Below are 27,701 nucleotides of genomic sequence, written 5' to 3'. Positions count from 1 at the left end.
CACGGAGTAGAGGTCCCATGGATGCCATCAGAGAATCAAGATCTCATGCACTGATTGTCAGAGCCGGGTAATTGTCCCCCAAGGCAAACAATGCAGAAAATCTTGTAAAACATTCCTTCTGAAGCCCACTCACAGATCTTAAGGTTCGTGTGGGAGAATACTTTCCTGAAGTGTTTGGAACCTTTGTAGTTTGTGGCTGTAATCATTTTGATTTTGGTTAATTCAAATGAAAAGTCTTTCCGTGGACTGAGCTGTTTCATTATGGAGGGCTGACAAACATTCTAACTGCAGAAGACAAACATTCTAACTGCAGAACTACACACATTCTGGTCAGTGTACAAAGTTTAAATAGCTGTGTGAGATGAGCCCTGGCATGAAAGATGGAACTAGTGCAGAACGTGTATGAGAGTTACACGTGTGACAAAATGGCATGTGAGTAGATGTGTGAGAGTGAAGGGGTACATGTGAGCAATGAGATGTGCATTTGTGACAGAGAAATGGCAGGGAAAGAATCAATGTCTTTGCAATCCTTTGCTGAAGACAGGATTTTCTTTTCCCATTTCAGGTACTCAAACTCAAACAGGACGAATAGCGGTTGTTGTGGTGCCCAATATTTTGTTACCAAATATCAAGCTGTTACCCACAATAAAATAAAAGAAACACAATTTGATTTTATATGATTTTCTGTTCATTTAGTCATAAATGTTTAGATGTTTTTTTTTAAATGGTCTCCATCATGTACGTGAGAGTTGAGGGCATCCAGGCCTGACAGGAAGCTACACCCTCTGCTTCAATGTTGCTATGATTTAAAACATAGAGAGACTCATGAACTGGTTCTGATGGGTTTTTCAGGCTGTGTGGCCGTGGTCTGGTTGAATGGAGGAGCTCTTAATCAATGTGATGGTTTTGCGAGTGATTTTCTTGGTTGGATCTTGTTTCAGTTTTTTATATGTTGTGGGATCCAAGAGTTCTCTGATTTTTTTCTTTATATTGTTCAGTCTTCATGATTACTGTCGCATTCCCCTTGTCTGCTGGAAGTATGATGATTTCTGAATCTGAGCTGAGATTCTTAATGGCATTTATTTCCTTTCGTGTAATGTCCCTTTCCTGCAAAGACTGGTGAACCATCACAAAGGGTGCAGGTCTTGTGACTGTCTTCATCAATTAAGAGTCCAAGGAGGGAGCCTCAAGCTATCCATGAAGTCACCACAGCAAGGAAACACCTTTGACCCACCTCCGGATCGCCTTCAACAAATGAAAATAAGGACTCCTTTCTATTTGCCCGCCTCCCATTTACTTTGAATTTCCCCCCTATAAATTGTTTTACGCGTGCTTTTTGCGGGCCATTCGTTTTAGTCAAAGTGTTCCTGCATTTCAGATTCTTGTGTCTGTCGTCATTTCCATTGAGGAAACCCTGCCTTCTTGCCGGCAGGGATTTGCTGCCGCCCGGTTGCTACTGTTTCGGTTCGGCACTATCAATTGTTACTTTGGCAGCGGTTAACAAAGCCAGCGGAGAAAGTTCCAAGTAACTTCATTTGCAAATAGAGGGGAGCCATCCTCATGCCTCATCTCCTTGCTCCTAGTAGAAAACACATTTTTAATTTACTATTGTCAGGTGTTGGTGAACACTAACATGTCACCTTCGGCACGCGGGTCATGGCCATTTGGTTAGGCTGGACATATGTATTAGGCTGTGCATATGTAGGTTGGGTGAGAATATGCAGGTTATGCTGGTAATATGCAGGTTATGCTGGGCATATGTAGGTATGGGTGGGAATACGTGAGGGGCTCAAGGTCACCCAGCCAGCTTCCAAGGCACAGCGGGGATTCGAACCCGGGTCTCCCACCATCACAGTGAGCCACATGCATGGGTGAGTCAGCGTGAAAGCTCTCGCGCCTTTTGCCGCGCGCTTGGGGAGCAAGGCGGCTGAGCGATGATTTGCAACGGGAAGAGCCCAACCAAGGAGCGGAGCGTGGGCGAGGCGACCCGAACCGAGGCGCTGTGGCCGCTCCCATCCTCCTCGCACAGGCTCGGTCAGTCAGTCTAGGCGGGAGCTTCCCTGGGTGTCGCCCGCCGCCACCTGCCACTAGTCCCTCCTTCCCCTCAGGAGCCTCCGGCGAGAGACCGCTAAGGGGACCAGCGGCGGCAGGAGCAGAAGCGGGCGCGCGTTGAGAGCCGCTGAGGGCAGCGGGCGGCTTCGGCCCGTCTTCTCGCGAGACCGCGCGAGGTTTCCGGTGTTGTGACTGCGGGGCCGTAAACATGGCGGCCAGCCTCCGCGCCCGCTCGCTGAGGCATCTCCGGATCCGAGGTGAGGGGGGACCGGGGCTTCCCGGCAGGGGGGAGAGGGAAAGGAGGACGGGACGGGCCCGCCTCGCGCCCCCTCGGCCCAAGCCCTGCCGCGGTCTCTTTCCCCGTCTCTAACCTCCTTTTCCTCCTGCCCCCCTCCCTTCTCCCTCTCACAGGCCGTAACGACAGCGGCGAGGAGAACGTCCCCCTGGATCTCACCCGAGGTAATGGAAGGGGCCCTACGGGGAAGGGGATCCCGGAGCCGGAGCCTCTCTCCGGGCTCAGGGAAGGGGGGTTCCCATTGGGAATCCCTCGCCTTAATGATGAGGGTGGGAGGGAAGGAGACGTAAAGGTGGGGCTCAGACTCATCTTGCTCATTTCTTTCCCCACCCGTTCCCCCCAGTCCTTTGCATGCTTATGTGTCATGAAGTCCCATTGAGCCCGGTGGGATCTTCATTCCGGGTGTGGAGTCTGGCTGTGGTCATTACCCGCCCCCCCCCCCCAACCTCTCGATTCAATGAGTGTTCAGGGTAAACATGACCGAGATTGGTCTGAGTGCCTCACCCACCCACCCCTTTTTTTTCTGGTTTGTGTTATGTTGTGAGTAACTTGGTATAGAGAGTGAGAAATGAGCAGACCTGGGGAAATGCAGAGGGAGAAGGATTGCACAAGCACAACCCCCATCTAGGTTTCTCTGGATCTGACCACATCTTGGTTGATGACATTGGGTTGCCTCTTGAAAAGTTCTAAAATCCTTTAGGTAGATTGTTGCAGAAGTTATATAATATCTCCTGTCAGGATACAGAATAAAGACAACATGGAACTATTAGCAATCAGCATACTAGTTGAATGAAAAGCTCATATATATGTGTATCTTTGGTTCCAACTACTCTGGGACCTAATCAATTTACAAGGGAAGATGTTCATAATTTGTTACTAATATTAGTTGCTAATTTGCTAATATTAGCTATGAATATTAAGCCTGGGAGCCCCATGGCTGTTCCCTGCCCCCCCATGTTTGCTCATCTTTAACATGACTGCAGGGGGGAAATATTTTACACTTGTGAAATGAAAAAAATTGGTTCTTTGGTTTGAATTGTGGAAAGCAAGCAGGAGGTGTTCTGCCTTACAGTCCTCCCCCCCTCTCCCCAGGCCACTTATATGCAAATAGTGGGATTTTATGCACCTGCTGTGTTATAAGGAGATGAGAAACATAGCAGGTCATTGCTAAGGCGCTAGGTAGAGGTGCTTGTATTGGGGGGGGCATACTGTGCTGCACCATTTCCTGAGTCAGGCTTGACATGGGGAGAAGGGGGAGGCAATGGTGAGAACAAGCAGCTAATGAGTTACTGGCAGGTATGTTCTCTCCACCCCCAGACTTGTTTTTGTACAGCTTGCCCTGCTGCAGGTTCATTATTTACCGTCTGCTGGCTGCAGATGGGGCTGTTAACAGCATTTGGGCTTTCAGTGCTTGTGCATTGATGTAGCCAGCAGTATGTAAATTCCAGCGGCCTTTCCTATGGCATCCCATTCCCTCCTACGGTACATTCTCGGCTTGCAGACTGTGCTGTCAGTGATGTGCTTGGAAATAGCCGATCACTGCCCGTTCTTAACACTTATGGATGAACTCATCCCTCCTTGTCTACGTAGGCAAGCTAAATTCTAACATGACGGAATGCAGCCTTTAAGACACTGCGGTGGGATTTCTCATAGTGGTGACATGTTTGAAAGGCCCTTGGATGCTTCCTGTATTTGCTAAAGCAGTTTGCTTCACGTATACACATACAGTCTGCTTTCCTTTTTGGAAAAGTACAGTGCTGCTTTTAAATATGCTGTGTGTTTACTAACAAGTGCACTGTGATCATTTAGAACTAGTATGTGTTGGTGTGGTGTTGGAGTTATTTCTTTGCTTGGTTTTACTGTTGTAGGTTCAATTATTTGACCATGGTTACAGTAATCAATGTGTTAATTATGCTTGTTATAGGTATGGTATGTTTTAGGTACAGCAGATAGTTAGATGACAAAACAATTTTGTATGCTTGTAGAAGTCAAAAAATTGATGTGTATTTATAAGACAACAATGGAATAACTTAAGCTGTGACAAGATTGTCTGCAGTACAAAGGATAACAGAAAACTGAACTTCAGACATATTGTTAACTCAGTACCATTTTCAGAGAAATGCGTATGTTTTGCTGGTGCCCTGTTAGCGTTTGCATGGGAAGGTCCATCAGAATGTTACTGCAGTGATATGAAACTTGACCAGAGGAAAGCAGCTTCCGTGCTGCTGTGTGTGAACTCCTAAAAGAATTTAGTTCCTGTTCAGAAAATGGTGTTCAGTGTAAAACAGCAAGTACAGTACAGAGATGTAATTCAAAAGGAGACTACTTTAAAAAAATGCCTGTTATATAATCTGTTTGTTTGTTTAGCTAGATAGATAGATGTATTATAACATTTAAATAACTTTGCATTGTACCCACTGCATATTTTCTACATTTAGTGAAGTTCCCTAAGGAGGTTCTTACAGTAGCTTAGGTAGGGTTCTGTGTCAAGATCTCTTTTGTATTTCTTTCATTTGTCCCATTGGAAAATGGGAAGTGATGGAGGTTGAGGTTGATAGGCTATAGAGAATTTGTTACTGATTCAAGGACCTCTTGATGTGGATATTAACACAATGTGTGCATCTCTCTTATGTATTAAGAACATAAGAAGAGCCTTGCTTAACGCAGTAGTCCATTCAGTCCTACAACCCACAATGGGCACCCAGTTATTGTGGAAGGCTGATAACAGAGCAGGGAAACCAAGGCCTTCCCCCGTAGTTAGTTACTAGCAGTGGGGTTCAGACTTGCTGAATGTGGAAGCTCCCTTTAGTTACTCTGGATAGTAACCACTGATAGACCTGTTGTTCATGAAGCCACCTATGCCTGTGGGCATCACTACATCATCTGTCAACCAATACTCTATTTTAATCATCCATTGAGTAAAGACGTATTTCAGTGTGTTATCAAAGGCTTTCAGCTGGCTTTGTGGATTTTCCCAGCTGTGTGGCCATGATTTGGTAATTTTTGTTCCTAACATTTTGCCCTCATCTATGGCTGGCATTTTCAGAGCCATGTCAAGGTAAGATGTTCTTTGTTCTGTGGCACAGTGTTGAGTGTGCTACAGAGTGAAACACTGTGCCATGGAGACAAACAATCCTATTGTGGCGTGCCTCTAAAGATATCAGCCATTGGTGCGGGTGAAACATTAGCAGCAAAAACTACCAGGCCACAGCCTGAAAAACCCACAAAGGCCAAAAGAAGTATTTTTTTTCTGTCCATCCACAACCAACTGCATAACAACTTCATAGCCACCTCGAATTCTGATATCTAAAAAGAGGGCAAAAAAGTTCTATCTATTTTGTCTTTTCCATGTGTAATTTGATACATTTCTGTTACGTCCTCCTCCTAAACTGAAAAGTTCCCATCCCTTCAGCCTTTGGTCACAGGAAAATTGCTCCGACCCCTTAGTTATTTTAGTTGCCTTCTTCTGTACTTTTCCCACTCTGGAATGTCCTTTCTAAGATATGGTGATCAGAACCACACACAGTATTACAAATAAGGCCATACCATGGATCTGTGCAAAGGTACTTTAATATTGCCTGTTTTATTTTCATCCCTGTTCCTAATAATCCGAAGCATAGAGTTACCTTCATTAATTTTCTGTCCTCAAACTCGGTCAATGTACTTCTCATCCTGAGTTCCAGATAATTTATTAACAGTGTATTGTCAAAGGCTTTCATGGCTGGAATCAACTAGCTATTGAGGGGTTTCCAGGCTGTGTGACTGTGTCCTGGTGGTGGTGATGGTTGTTGTTGTTCTTCTTCGTCTTCTTATTTTTTTGTAAAAAACTACCAGACCACGGCCACGAAGCTTGGAAAACCCACAACAGCTATTTATTAACCATTAAAAAAAACCTGACCCCAATACCAATCTTTGTGGTGCCCCACTATGTACTTCCCTCCATTTCCCCTGTTTATTCCTACTCTCTGCTTCTAATTTTTAATCCATAAAAGGACATGACCTTTTATCTCAAGGCTGCTAAGCTTACTCAGGAGTCTTTGGTGAGGTAACTTGTCAAAAGCCTTTTGACAATTTAAGTATATATAATGTCTGCTGGGTCACTGTAACCTTTGTCTTTGTTTGCTTTCTCAAACAACTTCAGAAGGTTGGCAAGTTAGGACTTCCCTTTGCAGAAGCCATGTTGATTTTCCCTCAGCAAGCATCTTTCCTTGATATGCCTGATACTTCTATCTTCTACTAATTTACATGGAACAGACATACTGTGGCTGATTTTAGTTACAAGTTACATATACTGGTTAGTTGATCAACCGTTCCGCACGTGAGTTTCCTAAGAACCATCAGGGCCTGGAGACATTGTCCTTTAATTTTCCCAACTGGTCTGGAAGGACCCCTCTCATCACCTGAATTTGACTTAGTTCTTCTGAATCCCTTTCTAAAAATAGTTACTCTGGCCTGAATGCCTGCTCTACACTTTCCACATTGGACATAGATACAAATAATTCATTTAGCTTCTCTGTCATCTTTTCATCTTCCTTTAGCAATCCTTTTATTCCTTTGTCATCCAAAAGTTCAGCTGCTTCTAGCTGATGTTTTTGGTATGCTTAAAGGAATGTTTTTTATTGCACTGCTAGCAATCTGCTCTTCAAATTCTCTTTTTGTTTGTGTAAGTGTTAACTTGCACTTTTGCTAGAAACCTGGCTCTTTTCTGTATATCTCACTGGGGCAGACATCCACCTATAACCCTCTTTAACAACTGTCGTCTCCCTTTGAGTCCTGCTCTCACTCCCAAGTTGTATTGTTCTTCTACCAATATTTTTCTGAGTGTGTGTACAGTTGCTCCTTTGGACTAAGTGGTCCTGAATCAGAGGCTCCCCAGGTTCTGTTGATTTTCCTGGGGAATAGTTTAAATACTACTCTGTCCCTTTTTTGATACTAAGAGCCAGCAACTTGGTTTCCTTTTGGCTCGAGTGAAGCCCATCTCTGTTGTACCTGTTAGGCTGGTTCCAAGTGCCCCAGTGCCTCACAAGTCTAAGCTGTTTTCCCCAGCACCACGTTCTCATCTGTGTATTGAGATCCATTATCTACCTGTCTAGCTGGCCCTGTGTGCGGTACCAAAAGCAATTCGGGGAACGCTACCTTTGAAGTCCTTTAATTTTCTGCCTAGTAACTTAATTCTGACCTCCAGTTTGAGTCTTCCCACACAACTCCATTTCCCAATATCACTGGTGCCCATGTGCACCACAACCACTGACTCGTCCCTAGCACTATTTATCAACCTATTTAGATGCCATGTGATCTTCACAAGCTTCTCACCAGGCAGGCAAGTCACCATGCAGTCACAATTCCCACCACAGACCTCCCTCTCTGTATTCCTGATCATCGAATCACCCACTTTCAAAAGCCCACCTCCTCCTAATCCCAAAGGGTATCTTCGGTACAAGAGGATATTGATCTGTTATCTGATGAAGAGATCCCTTCTAATGGATCCTGTCCCTCCTTCTTAGCCCGATGCCCTCCCATATCGACACCTCAATCACAAAAGCAGAGGAACTGCCAGCACTGTTCTGGTAGAACATCAAAGGTGGTGTCCACACACCTCTCTCACTCTCTCCTATAGTCTTTCCAGCTTGGCAGCCCAAGGGAATGAATCTGTGAGGGTCAAACACGCATTCACAATTTCTGCCCTATGGGCAGATAGTCACACATGTGTCACTCCTTGCTCAATACTGGATAGCCCACACTCCCTGTTTGCTTTTATTTTCACAACTGACAGTCTGCCTTCATGACATGTTGTGTCGGGTCTCCTATTACAGCAGTACAGTACAGACGTTTCTTAAAGATGTGAAACAGATGTCAAATGTATTGTCAAAAGCTTTCACGGCCAGAATCACTAGCATGTTGTGGGTTTTCTGGGTTGTATGGCGGTGTTCCAGTATTATTTTCCCCTGACATTTCACCTGCATCTGTGGCTGGCATCTTCAGAAGATGCAAGCCACAGATGCAGGCGAAATATCAGAAGAAAATACTACTGGAACACAGCCATACAACTTGGAAAAACCACAACATCCTAGATATCTGTTAGTCTAATTCTTCAAATCAGCCTCAGACAATTAGTCTACATGTGTGTTCTCTGGGAAATAGATAAATTTGTTAACCATCCTACATTCATCGCTGTACATGCTCTAAAGTTAGACAGAGATCAGGCCTTTATGGTTGTTTTTAGATATCAGGAAACAGCAGCCCTTGCTTTTTGTTTATGCAGTCAGTTCAGTGATCCTTGGATAACACTCTCAACCCCGATTTGTTTTCACTTTCCAGAACTGAATGAGAAGTTGAAGTAAGCTGAAAATGATTCAGCAGCTCATAGTGGGTTGAGAATCTTTTGGCTTGCCTCTTTTTCATTCCTAAATAAATGATTAATGGAAACAATAGCACAGCTGTTATCTGTTGTGGGCGGAGATCTTGAAATTGTTTCACACATGAATCTGAAGGGGTGTTAATATGCACAAGTGACCTGCAATGTTCCTTGTTTCTGTGGCTTTATGCAAATAAGGGATTTGCATATCCTCTTTTTATCTTCTCAACTTGGTTCCGGTACCTTTTTGAACGTTACGTGCAATGTCTTTCCTTTGTTTAACATCATATATAAAGTCGTCCCCAGTTCCTTAAAACTGGCCTGTACAGCTTGTGGTTCTCCAAGATGAATACAGCAAGTCAGGCGTCTTGATTTATTGAACCTTGGTGGTCAGCAGTTGGCTTGGTGGATCAATAATTATGTCGTGCTGCCTTTTAGAAGTACAATAAAGTTGAATTATCTGAAATTCCAGGAAGCAGTGACTGAAAACTTAGAAAACTGGATGCAGATCCAGCCTCTTGAAGGGGCTTATCAGGCCTATGAGCCAGCTGAGGCAGCCAAAAGATTTGGGAGTGTGGGGGGGGGGGGGTTTGCCCCAGCTGGCTCGTACGCCTGATAAGCCCACTCAAGGCAGCCACCCTACCCTGCTGTAGGCTCACCAGTCCAGGCACTCTCCCAAGTGTCATTCTAGGGCAGTGATAGCGAAGCTTTTCGAGTGCCCAAATTGCAACCCAAAACCCACTTATTTATTGCAAAGTGCCAGAACGGCAATTTAACCTGAATACTGAGGTTTTAGTTTAGAAAAAACAGTTGGCTCTGAGGCGTGCGTTACTCACAAGTAAGCTTGGTGGTAGTCAGTGGCTTTGCTTTGAAGCAACCGTGCAACTCTTCCAACAGGTGAATCACGACCCTAGGAGGATCACTCTTTAGTTCTACGCATTAAAATCAGTGGGGTTTAACAGCGTTTAACAGGGTTATCTACACTGCTTCCCCAAAACTAGGTCTTAGGTTTAATGCTAATAATCGAGCCCAGCAGCCCAGGCCAGCCTAAATGTGTGGGGGTGGGGACTCTGTTTTCGCGTGCCCACCTGTGCCATACATTCACCACCACTGTTCTAGGGCCTATGAGGCAGCCACCCCCATCCTGTGAGCTCAGTCCAACCAAGTTACATTTATATCATATCCAGCCCTCGTAACAAATGAGTTTGAAACCTCTGGTCTAATGAGACAATAAGCTGGGGGTTCAATATCAGGGGTTTTCAGCATTTTTTAAAAACCATCTGACAGCATTCACTGGCCTGATTTGGACCAGGATCATGGAATGAGGGGACATTTGCATATCTGCTACATCAAGTCCTTGGTAGTTATCTTGTCCAGAAAACTGTTAGACATATACAAGAATACATACTGTGATTTCACAGGCTGACAATGTACAAAGTTCCATGTATTTCATTGGGAGATGAAAGACATTTGAGTCTCTTAAAGTTAAATTTTGCATGATTGATGACTTGGGAAGTTCCTTGCAGTCCAGATGGACTTTTTTCTACCACAAAGAAAAATCCAAAGGCAACATGGACATGATTGCACACATGTGGTTGCCAAGTTGTTATCAGCATTGAAGAATTTGTGAGTGAGCAAGAAAAGAGAGACCACCTCCCTTCTTTATGTGGGGGATGAGAAGAATTTCTCGCGTTGTTCTGGTGAGGTGGGGAGAAACACTGCTGTTTCCTAAATCCTGGATATGTGTTCAAATAACAAGGGGAGGGGACTCAAAAGCAGCTATTGATTGTGTCCTGGTCCAGTTGATACAGCAGAATTAATTGAAGATGAATCGTGTATTTTTCCTACTGCATTTAGCCTGTGAGCTTTCCCCCTATTTGGAAACTATGATCTAGCCACACTTATTCGAGGTGAACCAGTAACCTTGAGGCTTGACAACTGCAGTGTGTGTTGTGGTGGGGCTGCCCTTGAAGACTACTTAGAAACTGTAGTTGGCGCAGAATGTGTTAATGCATCTGTTAATCAGGGAGCATATTACTAATTTTTACAACCGTGGCACTGACTACCCGTATGTTTTTGGATCCAGTTTAAGGTGTTGATGCATACCTGTAAAGTTCTTCATGATCTGTCCAGTCTGAGCCCATGCAGCAGTTTCCATCCACACAGCAGCACTGGTCATGCTGACCCCTTGAGGGTGCCATTTGTTTTTGCCCTTGGTTTGTTGCTGCCCTCGTCTTTATAACAATTTTGCGAGGGCTGCAAGACGGAACTTCTTAGGAGTGTCTTTGGAAGCCTTTGAGAGTTTTGGTCACTTGTGATATTCTGAAGCAGCTATTGAAATATATTGTTATGCTTTGTTGGCACTTTTTAATAGTCTCTTCATTTTTACGTTGGGTTTTTAAAATAGTTTAAGTGGTTGTTACCTGCCTGGGGTCTCTGTTGTCTGGGAGAAAGGCAGATATACACACATGCACACACAAAATGATGGCTGGCTAGTAACACCAGCCAAACTCTGTAGAGCTCTGACTATGGTGTTAGATTTGTGAACATACCTGTTTCTTTCCCACGGTTGTGCTTTGGGCATGAAGTGACTAGTATTTGACAGAAGTTTCAAATGCTTAGCTAACATTGTGATACTGTCTGTTTCTAATAATGTTCATCTTAATCTTGTACTTTGTTCCGTTGCTTCTCAGGTAATCTAATGGAAGATTTGTCATCAGGATAAATGAAAGACTTATCATCATATTTCATAACCTAGAAGTGTTTCTCTTTTCCGGCTCTTCCTTTGTGTATGCTTCTGTTGGATCCCAGCCTTCCTTTTAGAAATAACTGCTTTATGTACTCCATCGTGCAACATTGCTGTGAAAAGCGCTTTTATGGAGGGCAAGGGACACAAAACCTTAAAAATCCATATCATATCTGCATCCTCTGATTTTTCGGATGTTAAGACAGTATACATGGAGTTATCCTGTTTTTATCCTCGTAACAACTAGACCAGGGGTAGGGAACCTGCAGCTCTCCAGATGTTCAGGAACTACAATTCCCATCAGCCCCTACCAGCATGGCCAATTGGCCATGCTGACAGAGGCTGATGGGAATTGTAGTTCCTGAACATCTGGAGAGCCGCAGGTTCCCTACCCCTGAACTAGACTGAGAAAGTGAGTAACTTAACCGAAGAGAATGAGCATTATGGATATACAGGGATTTGAACCCAGGAAGTACAGGTTTAATGCTGTCCATTGCACCCTGCCGCTGTTTCTACAGTATAAGCCTTGAATGCAGTCTGTTCAGTAGAGAATGTAAGTTTCTGAACTATTTAAGCCAAAAACCATGACTAAAGTACATTATCAGCTGGATTTGGCTTGCAAATGTATGTTTGAGGAATAACAGTTTAAATATTTTGAGGTTACTATGTCTCAGACAGCAAACTTAATTGTTAAAATTATTAACATCTGACTTAAGTATTCCTCAATGGTAAATAATTCAATTTAAATAGAAGCAAAATAAGTATTTTTCATGGGCATCAGCCAAGCAACAAGTTACAAACGTGCATATATATATAGCTGTGCACTCACAATCTAAAAGTACTTGACAGCTTCAGTTTTCAAAAACAGTAAAAAGCAAATCTCTATATTTAGAGGAATAGCAGAAAGGTAACATTCGTTCTGTGTTTCTTGAACACTTGCATGAGTGGAGCTGCCTACATCTACCAGTGGTAAAAAGTGCCATCAGGTCACAGTTGACTTCTGGCAACCTCATAGAGTTTTCAGGGCTAAATACTTCAGAGGTTGTTTGTCATTGCCCACCTCTGCTTTACAACTTCCTTGGTGGTCTCTGATCCAAATGCCAGACCAACCCTCCTTATTCTCTTGAGATCAGACTGGCTTGGGCTTATCTACCAGCCCAACAGCAAATTTTCTGATGTGATAATAGATGAAGAGATTCATAATTCTTCCAAAGTTTGTTTAGTGATGCTTTTCTTGTAGGAGAACTTCCCAAGGACTCTGTTCTACATGCATTACTGGAAAATTTGTTGCAGTTTGAATATGCTGTCTCCAGCACCAAAATGTCCAGGGGGAATGCTTTCTGAATGGTGCCTAGTAGTGAGGCTAGAAGCAGCCTCCAGCAGAATTTGTCAGAGCTTCTGACATACGTATATTTAGGAAGGCTCTGGGCAGTGAGTATGTGTCTATAGACACATACACACACGGAGATGAGACTTTGCATTTTTTTTTTATTATACAGTTACAATTTGAAGTTTAGTGTTAGGGGAGTTTTTCATTCTGCTTTTTGTGAAAATTAGCAAATTCTGTATTATTGTACATAGAATTTATTTTGCATCCAGAAAACCACATTGGCAAATTATATTACTCGCAGACAAAACACGTGTTTTCCCTTGCCTGTGTGTGTGTGTGTGTGTGTGTGTGTGTGTGTGTGTGTGTGTGTGTGTGTGTGTGTGGAGTACCATTGAGTTACCTCCAACCTATGGTGACTGTATACATTAATGACCTCCAAAATGTGCTGTCAGCAACCAGAGGCAGAGCTACCAGGGTGTGTGTGAGTGTGCGCGAGTTGCACCGGGCGCACGCCTGGGGCCCCCTCCCCCGAAAATCACTCCCCGCCATAGTGCCCCCCCTTACCTTAGTGAAACTGTGCAGGCTGAAAACGGCCTGATGGGAACTACCCTTCCCAGGAGACCTTGCAAGCCCCAAGGTCTCATGGGAAGTGTAGTTCCCGCCAGGCCATTTTCAGCCTGAAGGGAACAGGTCGATTATCCAGCCTGCACTGTTTCACAAAGGTAAGTGAGGGGGGGGGGCGGGGGGCCGCCCCGGGGGTGGGGGTGGGGGCGGAAAACACAGAGTGCACAGTATGGCCCAGCTATGCCTCTGTCAGCAACAGCTTTGCTTAGGACTTGCAGACTGAGGACCACGGCTTCCTTTTCTGAGTCAATCCAATTGAGTCAATATTACTTTTGGATATATTTTAGGCAATCTTCTCTCAATGTTGAAGGCCTGATGAGAGCTCTGCCAAAGCAGTGTCTGATGCATGCCAGCCGACATTAAAGTCGGCCTTAAAATTAACAAATTCTGAGGTGCTCAGTTGTAGGCCTTGTGGCTTCATAGAAATCAGATGACTGAGATGGTACACTGTCATTTCAGCTTTAAAAGATTCTTGTATGCAATTAATATGGGGTAGCCAAAGATGCCATTTGTAAATTATATCTTTCTGCAATGTCATTGTCATATTTTTTTTAATAATAGTTTTTTGCACTAGTGAAAGTTACAAGGGAGTAACATTGTATGTTTAATGTGCATGTTTTGTATGCTCATTTCTGTGTTAGTTTTATTTGAGGCATTTTTGTCCTGCTTTGTTCCTGGAGTGGATCCCGCACAGTAATTACAACAGCTTTCATAGTCTCACTGCATCTAAAACCATCTTAAAAACAGTTCACATAATTAAAAAAAATTAACAATTAAAAAGAGATTAAAAAGTCATTAGGTCTGACTGAACATAATGACTTTAACCTGCATTTAAAAGAACAGACTTCATGGAGGAGAGTATTCCATAAACAAAGTCCTGTGCCTGATAAGGAAATGTGCCTTGCATCTTACCACTAAAATGCCCATACCAAATCCTATTCCAAAGATTTAAATACGAGTGGAGGATTGTATGGGAGAAGGTAAACCCATGAAACTGCCTTACACTGAGTCAAGCCATTGGTCTCTACGGGTCAGTATTGTCTGGTGGCGGCTCAGTAGAATTTCAGATAGACATGTTACCTGGTACTTTTAATTGGAGATACTGGGATTTGAGCATAGTACCTTCTCTGTTACAACACATTCTGGACCATTGAGCCATACCCCCTTGTATAAGATGTTGAGTATCCTGGATGCTTAACATTATTATTTTTATTATTTTTTATTTTTATTATTTTTTTTACTATTCATAACACTTATATTCCACACTCTGGCCATAATTGCTATCAAAGTGGCTTCCAACTTGTTATTTTAAATTGGCATTATTATAACAAATAGGAATGTAGTTGCAATAAAAAAAGTTTTGGGCTGATTTGCCATCAGTACGCTGATGACACACAGCTCATTCTGTTGATGGAGGGGGAGCAGCCGCCGCCCCTGCGGCTCTACAGCACTGTTTGGAGGAGGTCGCTGGTTGGTTGCGACAGAGCAGGTTAAAACTGAATCCCATGAAGGCGAGTCCTCTGACGGCATTGAGGGGGGGGGGACTTTCCAGCCGCCCGGGGTGTGGGAGAGTGCATTGGCTTTGGCCCCTCCGTCCGCCAGCCTGGGGTCCACCTGGATTTGTCTCAAATATTGTCAGTCGGATGGCCTGAGACATCGTATCTTCGAACGCATCACCCCATAAAACCGGCCTCTCCGATGCGGCGGAGAGCCAATCTGCACTAGTGGTCCCTGGCTTCGACGGCCTCTGCAGACCCAGGACGCTTTGCAGCCCTGGCGGCCGCAGTGAGCAGCTCTCTTCCCGCCAACTGTCGAACCCTCGCGGGACAGCAGGAGTTCCGCCAGGGCACCAGGCGCGAACTGTTCGCGGGCCTTTGGAGGAACCAGCCGCTGTAGTGCCCCTTCGCCGGCCCTTAACATCTGGAGCGCTAACCACCTAATAAGGACCATATGCCTCCCTTTACAGCGAGAGGAGGACTTTATATATTACCGGAGCTGGAGCGCCACCTACATCTTGAATTTAAATTTTAAATCTAAACTTGAGTTTTATACTTGGTAATTATATTGGGAAATTTTATCGCTGCTTTTAAATGTTTATTTAATTATATTGCGTTTTAAATGTTGTACACCGCCCAGAGCCCTTCGGGGATGGGGCGGTATAAAAATCTAATAAATAAATAAATAAATAAAATAAATAAATAAACAAAATTAAAATACATTAATAGTCCGACATCAGTATTAGCAGTGTAAACATGAAGCGCAACAGTAAAGCAGTAAAACAGTAAAACAGACACACACACTCCTCCCGCCAAGGTACAGGAAGGACAGAACTGAACAGTCACAATCAATCAAATTAAGAAGAGGGGAGAGAGCTTGCCACAAAATAATTCACAGAAATCGTAGAATCATAGGCCCTTTCCGCACTGCGGAAAGGGCACACCTGCACCGGCAGGAATTCTGCCGGTGGAGGGGTGGGAGACCGATTACGCTTGCGGGAGGCGTGCAAGCGGCCCCAGCAGAGGGCTGGCACAGGAGGCTGACTCCACATGCGAGACCTCTTCCCGATCCCCCACTCACCCTGCGTCGAGTCCTGCGATCCACTCTGCTGGACTCCTAAGACCCGCCCACGCTGCCCTCCGACCTCCAGGGGTCGGAGGGCAGGCGAGCGAAGGCGTCAGCGGTCCAGTAGAGCAATACCTTGAAATGACAAGGTGAGGAAGCGGCGAGAGACAGGGAAAACAGCGTGTTCCCGGCGGTGCCGTTTGTACCGCGCCGGCGGGAACACTCTGTTTTTCAAAAACCTCCCTCCAGGAGGGAGGTTTTTTGAGGCGACCTGATGCTGTTCTGGGGGAGGTGGAGGGGAGCCAGGTTGGCGCTGCTGCGTTTCAGCAGCGCCGCCTGTTCGAACGGCTCCCTGGGGACGGTGTTTTTGCCGTCCCCAGGGCGCCGTATTTGGCCTGTGCGGAAAGGGCCATAGAGTTGGAAGAGACCACAAGGGCAATCAAGTCCAACCCCCTACCATGCAAGAACACACAATCAAAGCACTCCTGACATATGATCCTCCAGCCTCTGTTTAAAACCTCCAAAGAAGGAGATGCCACCATGCTCTGAGGCCATGAATTCCACTGTCAAACAGCCCTGACAGTCAGAAAATTCTTCCCAAAGTTTAGGTGGAATCCCTTTTCCTGCGCCTTGAATCCATTACTCCGTGTTCTAGTCTGAGCAGCAGAAAGCAAGCTTGCTCCCTCTTTGATGTGACATCCCTTCAGATGTTTAAACATAGCTATCATGTTCCCCCTTAACCTTTGCTTCTCCAGATTAAACATCCCCAGCTCCCTTTATAGGGCATGGATTCCAGACCTTTTACCATTTTGGTTGCCCTCTTCTGGACCCGTTCCAGCTTGTCAATACCCTTCTTAAATTAAGATGCCCAGAACTGAACACAGGACTCAAGGTGAGGTCTGACCCAAACAGAGAAGAATCTTGAATGAAAATAAGTGTTTTTACTTGGCTCTTAAAAGCCCAGTGATGGTGCTAAGGGTTGCTGGACGGCATTCCAGAGAAGAGATGTCATGCAGAGGTGTAGCTCCAAGGGGGCCGGGGTGTGCACAATGTGGGCAAGTGCGTTCCAGGGGCGTAGTGGGGGTGTTCTGGGGTGGGGGACGCACCAGTGCACAGGGCGCTTTTCCTTCTTGCTACGCCTTTGCCAACTTGGGACTACGTCTATCTTGAGTTGACAGAAGTAGGTAATAGTTAAACTGATGGGTTTTTTTAAAAATAATATGGCTTTCCAGATGTGATTATGAATAAAATTATGAAAATACGACTGCAACCTAAAATGTATAACATTGGAAAAGTTTTCTAATCATCTCAGTGTGGAGTTCAGGGTCCCTGTTGTCTGTAGATACTGCTGGTTACCAATTACAGGATATACATCAGTGGCATTTAACACCACAGAAAACAGTTACAAAAATTTTCACAACATATGTTGGTATTGCATATTATCAAATGCAGATTATTTGGGAATATGGTGGGTGTCTGCATGGACAAAAATTACTGGCTATTGGTCACTGGTATGAAAAGTGGGCTATTGGAATATTCTAACCTACCTCAAAGGGTTGTGCGAGGGTGGATGAGTGAGAAGAGAATGCTGTAAACTACTTTGGCCCCCCATTGTGCAGAAAGGAAGTAAGGCAAAAAGGAAGCAAATAAATAACAAATATAGTTGAAGATGGGGCAGATAAAGTTGGGTGGGTGGGTGGAATGGAGAAAAAGGAAGCATGGAAAGGTGAGGATAAGGTGGTTGCCAAGAGAAAGAAAAGAGGAATGAAGTGTGGAAAGGGGGAGGCTGCCCAGTCGAGGAATGAAGAAAGGAAAGGTAAAGACAGAGGCCAGATAAAGATCGGTTGGTTGGCGAGTGGGAGAGACAGAAGAAAGGAGGAAAAGGGAATAAGTTAGAATAGAATAGAATAGAATAGAATAGAATAGAATCTTTATTGGCCAAGTGTGATTGGACACACAAGGAATTTGTCTCCGGTGCATATGCTCTCAGTGTACATAAAAGAAAATACATTTGTCAAGAATCATAAGGTACAGCACTTAATGATTGTCATATAGGTCTAGTAAGCAATCAGGAAACAATCAATAGTAATAAAAACATAAAATGTAAAATCATAAAATAAAATGAAATGTCAGCACAGGCTATAGTCATACAGTCATAATTGGGAGGAGATGGGTAGTAGGAATGATGAAAAAAGTAGTGCAGTAATTATATAATAAATATATAATAAATAGTTTGACATTATCGAGGGAATTATTTGTTTAACAGAGTGATGGCATTCGGGAAAAAACTGTTCTTATGTCTAGTTGTCTTGGTGTGCAGTGCTCTGTAGCGACGTTTAGAGGGTAAGAGTTGAAACAGTTTATGTCCAGGATGCGAGGGGTCAGTAAATATTTTCACAGCCCTTTTTTTGACCCGTGCAGTATACAGGAGCTTTCAGGGAAGGAAAGGAAAAAAACGGGGGGGAATGAAATGCCCCTTGCAAGTCCTTGAAGGTCCTGTTCTTGCAAACAAATAACTGTACAAGTGGTTTGTAATGAACTTTAGACAGAAAGCATCTTCCAAAAAAATTGACTGAGCTTTAAGCATCTTGCAGCTCCCCTCTTCCCAGTCAACCAAGGCAAGAACGGTTTAACTTCTACGTCACAAAGAAAAAGGCTAGAGATTACTTTCAAAATTAAATCAGGAATGCAGAAGGAGACCAGACATAAAAAAAATAGTGTTCCCACATCCCTGGCTCCAATCGTGTTTCATGGGCTTTATTCCTGCATTTCCTCTCAAACACTAGAATTCAAAAGAGGTCTATGTGTCCCTTCTCCATGAACATGCCTGAGTATTCCAAAGCTCCCAGTTAAGAAAATCTGCATGTTAGCTTTATGTTGTGTGATAAGCCGTTTCTTACAAGACTATACTCTGTTCCACAGAAAGATTATAGTTTGTTCAGTTGGGGTGCAGCAGTTGAGAAAATAGTTTGCTTCCATGTTAGAATATAGTCCTGAATGAATGTGAGAATTATTCATTTTTATGTGGTGCCTTTGTCAAAACCATTATTTTGTGCATTATTGAACATGGTACTTTGATACAAGAGCATTTATGCCAAAATGTATTTTTACTTTCAAATGGATTGGGGGCGGGGGGGGGGGGAGAGCAGGGATAGGCAGGCACTAGGACCCAGGCAGAGCATTCTGCAACAAAGAAAGTCAGGCATTCATTGTTCTGCAGTGGAGGAATATACAACCCTAATCTCATCATTCTATGGAACGAGTATAGTCGGAGCACCAGCAGTGAGTGCCTCTGGGACACAGTAGTTCTGCCAGTATCATCTCTACCAGGAGTCCCCAGTGTGGGGCCCCCTAACACCTTTCCTGGCCCTTGCCAATTGTTTTTAGAAAGTGGGCAAGGCCAAGTGGGGCTTTCCCCCAATGGAGCCTCAGAATGGGAACTGGAGATCTGATTGGCTGAGCAGACCTTTTAAAAGCTGCTTTTGGTAGCAGCTGCTATCATAGCACAAGGATCTTCACTGCATGGATCTGAGTATACGTCAGAAAAATATTTTTAAACAATATGTTCATTCTAAAAGGCTTCCTGTTAAGCAGAGCTTCTGCTTGATATGTTAAGAGTTGTCCAATCGGTGTAACTGAATGGAGCACAAAAAACTGTATGAAATATTATTCTGTATATTTATGTTTATTATATAATTCAAATAAGTTAAACAAAAAGAGTTTATTGCTAAAAATTTTTACAGGATATGCCATTTTAAGGCTACCAGGCTAACTCTCAAAAGGTGTGCTCCTTAATGTAGTTTATTTCAGGATGTTTTACTCTTTAAATAATAAGGCCCAAAAGCAGGATGCCTGCACTACTATTGTTCAGGTTTACATTCACAGTGTATTGCAGTTGTTGGGGGCAGGGAGGGCCAAGTAGAACAAGTCATCCCAGATGTTTTGGGTGAATCTGCAGTGTCTGTTCCCCACCATGACCAAAACAGGTATTACGGGGGAAGAAACCCTGTCCCATCCAGAATCCTGTCTTTTAGTCACAGCAATACTTGACGCAGGAGAATGGTGGAAAAAAACGAGTCAGTGATGTAGATGACAGGGTTATAGCCTTGGATTAGTCCGATTTGCTCATCCCTTCAGATTGGTAGGGAAAAGGATACTTGCTTTTACACACAGGCAGAAAGTTGTTTTTCTGTAGGATGTGATCCTGACAGGACATGAATTTACTGTGATGGGGCTTATTTGTTTTGGGAGAAGACTTCATCACTAAGGTATGCCCCAACCTCATCATACTAGTGTCAGGCTGGAAAGCTTCTTCAATTATTTTAAGGGCTGTGTTTACTCCGTCCCTGTCTAAGAGAAGAAAAACATTACTTTTTAAAAAACATATGTATCTAACAGAATTAAAATGGTTTCATTTTGAGGAACTTGTTGAGGAAGCATCTTGTCTTCTGTTCATGGAACGACGAAACATTCTGGATGGCTCTGAGGCCGTTCGTATTTGAGATGTTCCACCAAATCGGTTCCGTAGCCAAAAGCTTTGAAAGCAAGGGTAGCTCTTGCCAATATTATGCTGAAAGCTCAGAACAAAAGAATAGGAATCAGCCTAATTATATTTTCCTTGAATCTAAATTATAGGGAAGCCGCTTTTCCCATCCATTATGTACTCTTGAAATTAAAGGTTATAGCAAACTGTTAGTGGTACTTATATACTGACACCATTCTCTTTCATCTCCCTTTGCTTGCGGTTTGTTCTGCTTGCTCTTGAAACTGGACAAAATGTTCTCTCTGGGGTCTCCCATCTCTCAAGTAATCCTGAACTTCTCAAATTGGATGGAGGAACAATGTATTCTCCCTTTAACTTCTGCAATCCCCCCCCCCCCCAAAAAAAGTTCTAGCATCATGTGTGAGGGATTTCAACCAAAGGAGTGAAGTTGGATAGCTTTTAGTATGTGGCAGCTTTCTGAACAATTAACGGTGCTTCTGAAATCATGTGCTGCCTCGTTGTTGGCCTCAGGGGAGATTATTCACAAAATAAGAGCTCCTTTATTTTGGTTGGTATATTTAATTTGGTCCTTTTGAAGGCGCTGCTGTGTAAATAAGCCAAGAGGATGAACAACAAACTTGTAACTCATGTTCACAAAGATGGGTGCCAAAGTAGTTTATTTAAAAGTGGATTCCAGTATGGTTCATGTGAGTACTGTATTTATCAGAGAATATTTTCAGTTTAGTTCCTCAACTCAGATGCTTCTTAGATAAATCTCATAAGCTAAATTGAAAAACTGTTTAACTTTCTTCATATGCAATTCATAGGGCATATACATACATTCCCTTTACAACCAAGATACTGGTAAATGCTCATCTGAATCTTCCAGTGGTAGCTGAATTTCAGTCTTCCAGAGTTGGAGCTGTGTGGCACCTGCAGAAAATATTTGATCACAAGTGGCCATTGATGGCCCTCCGTGAGGGGAGGAGTGGAATAGAAGTCAAATTAATAATAATAATAATAGTAACAACAACATGAAAACGGTGTAACTATTACGAAAATTTTGAATTAGATCATAATTATTGTAGTCTTCAGAAAAATGTGTGAAGTATGTTGCAAATGCAGCGTGACATACATATTTCACAGGTAGCTCTTGTTTGGCTATTGATTGTTGAGATAATTATGTTTCGTTGAGGTTTTATGTCAGTTACAATATATTGCTTATCAAGGAGAATTCTCCTTTTTCTGTAGTCATCTCCTTCTCTTCCCACTCTCCCAATCTTGGGACTATTGTCCTCCTGGATTAGAAGAACACTGACAGTCTTCTTAGAAATGGATCTAAAGAGTGCTTGTTAACTGAAATCTGTTGAAGGAACTAGTCTGGTTGCCATTCTCCTGACTTACATTTCTTTATTTCCTATTCTTTTGCAGACCCTTCTGATAATCTGAGAGAAATTCTCCAAAATGCACAAACTGCGCTATGCCCCCCTCAAAGTCATTTATGCTTCTCAGTCACCCCTGGAACAATTCCTTACTGGGTTGCATGCATATCTTTTACAGTTTGAAGCATTTCTTACTTCATGCCAAAGGTTTTCCAATAGATGACCACTCAACAATGTTCAGGTTATGAAATATTATTGAGAATCAGTGTTTTGTTAATTGAAGTGGTAGCCATCTGGTCTTGGTTACTTGAAGACAACATGGTGATTTGCGAGCTTTGTATTATAAGGAGGGCTATTTAATGATCACGAACTGTTTGAAACTAGTAATGCAAGATTTTTATGTGCTATAAAGTAACTAAGTATCTTTAACCCTTTTTTCTCGACAATGTCGCTAAGGAGACAATCCTGCACACAAAACATGTTTGGACAAAGATAATCTGAGGATGTGTGGATTTTTTCATATTTAAAACCTTATAACCAAATGGTGAATTCTGAAAATGATTTTTTACATTGATTGAGCTACTTGTACTCCAGTTATTTATCTTCACAAGTATTTGGCCATCAGTTTTTGTTGTTTTCCATCAAAACTATCACGTTCTTGCAGAATGTGTCCTATTAGCTTTGCATAGGATCTTTCTAATCTAGCCTATAAATATGCTTCGCAATTTGATTTGGAATTCTTTCACATATGAGAAAGGACACAGCTCTTTCAATAGAAAGTAGTAATATGCCTGAAGTTAGAATGTGCTGTGTGTGTTTTTGTAGAAGCAGATTCTATATATTGTGATAACCTCTAATGGAAATGAAGAACATAGCCTATATACACACTCTTCCCCTCTTCACAATTTCTGTGTGTTGGAAGTGAATCACCAGCTGTCAGGGATGGTAGCTTTGTGCTTGACTGAAAAGTTTGTTTGTTAAAGCCTTTCTGATGTGGAGGCCTTGTTTTATACCAAGGCAAGAACCATGAACAGAACAACAGTTAATTCATTCCAGGCTATCCAGTAGCTCTGCAGTGTTTTCAGACTTTAATGTGAAACACAGGTTGGCTTTTCATTGGGATTTCCGGGGTAACGTTGGTCCGAACTGGCAGCGCTTGTGAAGTACTCTGAGGCTTAACTTACTGTGGGATGTTTGAAGAGAGAAACATCAGGTGAGAAGGAATATTTATTTTTTCTTCTCATCTCCCCTGAAGTGGGGAGTCCCATTATGACAAATGAATCCTACAGGCCCAATCAATGGCCCCTTCCGCACGGCCCAAATATGACGCCTTAGGGACGGCAAAAATGCCGTCCCTGTTAGTCTCGGAGTGCTTGAAAGAGATAGGCGGCGCTGTTGAAACGTTAGCAGCTGAATTGGCTTCCCTCCACCCTCCCACGAGCCGCATCAGGGTCGCCTGTAAACTCTCCCTCCTGGAGGGAGGCTTTGGAAACAGTGCAGCCTGTTCCCATCAGCGCGGTACGAATGGCACTCTGGGAACACGTTGTTTCTCTATCACTTCTCACCTCACCTCATCATCTCAGCATCACTCTCATTGACTTCTGAGACCCTCCCTCGCTGTCCTCTGACCCCTGGAGGTCGGAGGGCAGCGTGGGCGGGTCTTAGCAGTCCAGCAGGGCGACGCAGGACGACAAGGTGAGTGTGGGAGGGATGAGGAAGAGGCGGCTCCGTGCAAGGAGCTTTCGCTTCCTCCTGGGCTTCCAGCCTCTGTAGTCAGCCAGCACACTCATAAGCGAATGGTCCCCACCCCTCCACCTGCAGGATTCCTGCTGGTGCGGGGGCGCCCTTTCCGCAGTGCGGAAAGGGCCAAAGGGAAACCATGGGCTTCTGATTTCATCAAGAATTGTGAGATACATGACTACAGAACAGCAGACAAATCGACAACTCCTATTCACAAAAAATTCCTCAACCCTTTTCATAAAGTATGGGATCCTTTACTGCAATACATTCTATGCACCCCGGGATCCCCAAAAATAGAACCCTATTACCACATCTCGGCACAACCCCATGACATTATTAATCCACACCAATTCAATGTGTTATTAATCTCTCACACTATGATTTATTTCAGTAATTAGTATTGCACATTTATATCTGAATTTTCACAACGATTTAAGTACCAAAATTTGAATATACTTGTTCTTTGAGTAAAACCATTATGATACACATGTAAACTATGATAGTTCCCGAAAAAAAAGAAAGAAATGGGCGAGATTATTGCAGTATAGTCGAAACATAGCCAAGACCAGCCTCCCCCCTTTTTTATCATTTCCATACTCTTCATTCTGACTTCTTTCTTGCCTTTAAAATGGACATTGTGTTTTGAGAAGTCATTAGTTGCTTGGAAAATATTTTCTGTCTCTTGCTTACCAGGAGCTGAGAGAGTGAGCTGAAATACCGAAGATAAGAATTAAAATTTGTCTTTAGGACTAATTTTATTATTGTTTTTTTGCAACTGTTTTTAGCAGTTCTAGACATTGGCCAGTCTCCTAAATAAATAAAAGCAGAAAGATAAGATTAAAATTTTGCAACGGCTTCCCAGAAAAGCATAGGCTTGCCAACATGGCAGAAACAAATGATCAGTGTTTTAGATGCATTACACCCATTTTTTGAAGCCTGAAGAGGTCACCTGTGGAGGTAAGTTCTTCCTCAGAGTTTCAAATTTGAATCTTTAAACCATTTTTTTCAGTGCTTGAACTTACACTTTTTTTTAATCCTTCCGTATTACCTCCTATGACTAATAAAACATTTAATTTGGGAGTGTATTAAATAAACATTTTGGGACAAACCATTATAGCATCCACAGAGTATATCTAGAAGGCTGAGAAGTGAGGAGTCAACTGAGAACTGACTCTAGAGCCACCAAGGCGGGACCTAAACCCAGGTGAATGATTTTGTTTCAAGATGTATTATAATCACACCTAAAAAATACTGTTGGCTTGACTTGAGAACTGAGGTCAATTGAGAAGGACATGGGATCTGTCTGATGGACCAACACTCCATTTTGTCAGCTTTGGTTTCTCTGCAAAGGAGTGGGAGTGAGTGGGATGTACCAGGTGCCTCTGTTGGGGCTCAGGGGCATTGGGGAGTTTAGTCGTCTTTGGATATGGTAAAGGCAATACCAGGTCCTATGTATTTTTTTGGGTTGTAAGTTCTGCTTAATTAGTGTGTCTTACTTTCAGTGTGCACAGAATTGCTGTTTAATTTAAGGAACACATGGAGGAATGAAACCATAGGTCTTGACTCATGGGACCACACAGGTTTTACAGGATGTAAGTTTCACAAGTACAGGTGACAGCAGGAGTCTAACTTGATTAACACGCCATCCAAAGGAGGGGCAAAACAGCTTGGGGGAGCAGTGTGGGGCTGCACCTGTGGATTTTTGCCCCCTGGGGCACTTACCCCAGAAGAAGGGCAAAGATGGCAACCTGAACCATATTTCCAGAACTGTGAACCACAGTGTTGGATTCTGCAAAGAGGAGCATTTCAAAGGGTGGGACCATGTTAGGTCAACTTCTTACCCCCCACTTATAGGGAATTCAGCCTGATGCTCTAGGCTCCAACATGCCTGTCTCTAAGTAAGTAATAAGTCCATGTAGCTCTCACAGGGCTTTCACAGCAGCAGGGAGGTTTCTTGGAGGAGCCCCCCTGCCTCTGAAGGTGGTGTGACAACAGCGCTCTCCCCAGCTTCCTGCAGCTGTAGATGGGGCAATGACAGGGCCGACACCGTGTACGTTTCACTTGGAACACCTACCACCACCGAAACAGAGGCAAAGCTTGTACAGGATTGCAGCTCTCTAGGAGGTTAATGGCCAAACATTCTCATGCCTGAGGTGATATATATCTTGAGAGCTCTTAGAACTGGCTGATATTTGCTCCTCATTGTAGAGAGCTCCTTTTTTTCTCTTTGACTCCACGTAGGTGTTGGTTTCAGATTGTTCCTTTTCATTTATGAATACCTGTAACACTAATGTCTGTAATGAACAGATCCACAGATCAAAACGTCGCAAGCAGTAATCTTCAATCCCCTCTCAATTATTTCCAGAGCCACTTTCAGCAGCCCAACTGGCTCACAGAATTCACACAAATGCCCTAGAACTGGACATGAATGGAGGAACCAGCCCTCTGAAACACATGGCTTTTGTGGTTCTAGCCTATTCTGTGAACAGGTTCTGTGCATGCTAGATAGTCACTACTGTGGAGTATGCTTCCTGTTCCATTGAAACTTACATTTCCACAAGGTCAATGGTTTTCAGTGGGCTCTTGTGCAAATGGTAGTGGGAGAGGAAGGCTCTCTCATGACAAGGAAATTCCTAATGTAATGAGACTGATTCATAGAACCCTGCACTAGATGCAAATGGCAAAAAGTCTTGGTGGTAAAGGTGATAAAAAACTGAGCAGAGCTCAGCTTGCAGAATGATTGCTGCTGTCATGTCACTCTTGCTGCAGCTTCTGAAAATAAATAGTAAAAAATCTTTGAAGAATTATCTTTTTTATCCAGTGTTGTCCTCAGTTGACTTTCACTGGCTATAGGGTATTAAGCTTTATGGTAGGGCTCTTGTGCGATGCAGTTGTTTGAAGTATGTCCCAAGAATTAAATCTCCTATTTAGAGAAAGACAGAGGGAACTTGTGATGTGATCTCCCAACCATGTGAGTGTCACACAGTTGTTTCACTTGCTTGATGTGATTACGCCATATCAAGTAACAAGCGTAGCTAACGTCTGACCAACAGACACACTCAAAGAATGCTTGTAAGGTTGCTATGAACACATTTTTACAAAGCAATCCTACCACTTGAGACTTTCTTTTAGGGAACTCGTCTTTTAGAAAACAAGTCTCCCAGCAAACATCTAGAAGACACATCCAGCCAAAAGATGAGCCTGTTTGGTACACTAGAGCATCAGGCTTGCATGCCCTAGCGTTGTGATTTTACACCAGGATTTTGCAGCACCAAGGTGCACAAAATAACAACAAAACATGCTTCATGGATTCATTTAGGAAACCGACTCTTAGTTTAGGCCTTATGATTCTTTGTTGTTCCTCTTCTTTGAATCTTAATTTATGAGCTATGTAATTTGTATTTAGGAGAAAAGGGCCCTTCTGCAGACCTACCTAGAGGACTTAGTCCCTTCAAAAAGTTTTAGTTAGCAAGTCTGACAGCATTTTTTAGATAAGAGTTATAAGTTATATGTAAAACCTGCTGCAGTATGAGGCATACCACCTACAACCAAAGTCAGCCAACTTACCACAAAAAAAAATGATGAAATGTGGATAATATTTAATGTGGAAAATTATGCATTTGTTTTTGCAAAGGTGTGCAAAAAATCCAAGTGTACCTGCAGCTGTGCTTTCACCATCTGCTCCTGGACCTTCCCCCAAAAGGGGATATTGACGGCCGGGGAATAGTTGTTGAGATCTTCTCTTCTCTTCAGGAAGAGGTGCACTGCTGCCTCCTTCAAGGCAGGAGGCACCTCCCCACTCCCTAAGGAGGCATTTGCCATCTTCAGGGCTCACCCAGCCAATCTCCCCTGGCTCATGTAGAGGTTGGAACCTGCAGAAGACCTTGCAAAGCTGTTGTGGTGGTCCATAGGGGGAGAGGTAGTCTCTCAAATATGAAGTCCAAGGCCATGAAGAGCCAACACCTTAAATTGAGCCCAGTAACTGATGGGCAGCCAGTGGAGTAATTGTAGAGTGGGGGTAAAATGAATGCTCCACCAAGTTCCTGATAATAGCTGAGCCGCAGTATTCTGCTCCCTCTGGTGTTGCTGGATTGACTGGGGGGGGGCACCCGTGTACGGGGACCTTCTACAC

General features: G+C 43.4%; 1 long non-coding RNA gene across 1 annotated transcript; it reads left to right on the top strand.

Annotated features, from left to right (window-relative positions):
• The first annotated feature begins 2,138 nt into the window (after nt 1–2,138).
• LOC125436843 lies at nt 2,139–21,924 on the top strand. The gene is made up of 3 exons (XR_007245123.1): nt 2,139–2,309; nt 2,464–2,511; nt 21,879–21,924. It is a non-coding gene; the product is annotated as an uncharacterized LOC125436843 (long non-coding RNA).
• The last annotated feature ends 5,777 nt before the right edge of the window (nt 21,925–27,701 follow it).

Source organism: Sphaerodactylus townsendi, linkage group LG07 (assembly GCF_021028975.2).
Source record: "Sphaerodactylus townsendi isolate TG3544 linkage group LG07, MPM_Stown_v2.3, whole genome shotgun sequence".
Lineage (NCBI taxonomy): Eukaryota > Metazoa > Chordata > Lepidosauria > Squamata > Sphaerodactylidae > Sphaerodactylus > Sphaerodactylus townsendi.
This window is presented reverse-complemented; position numbering and strand designations above follow the sequence as displayed.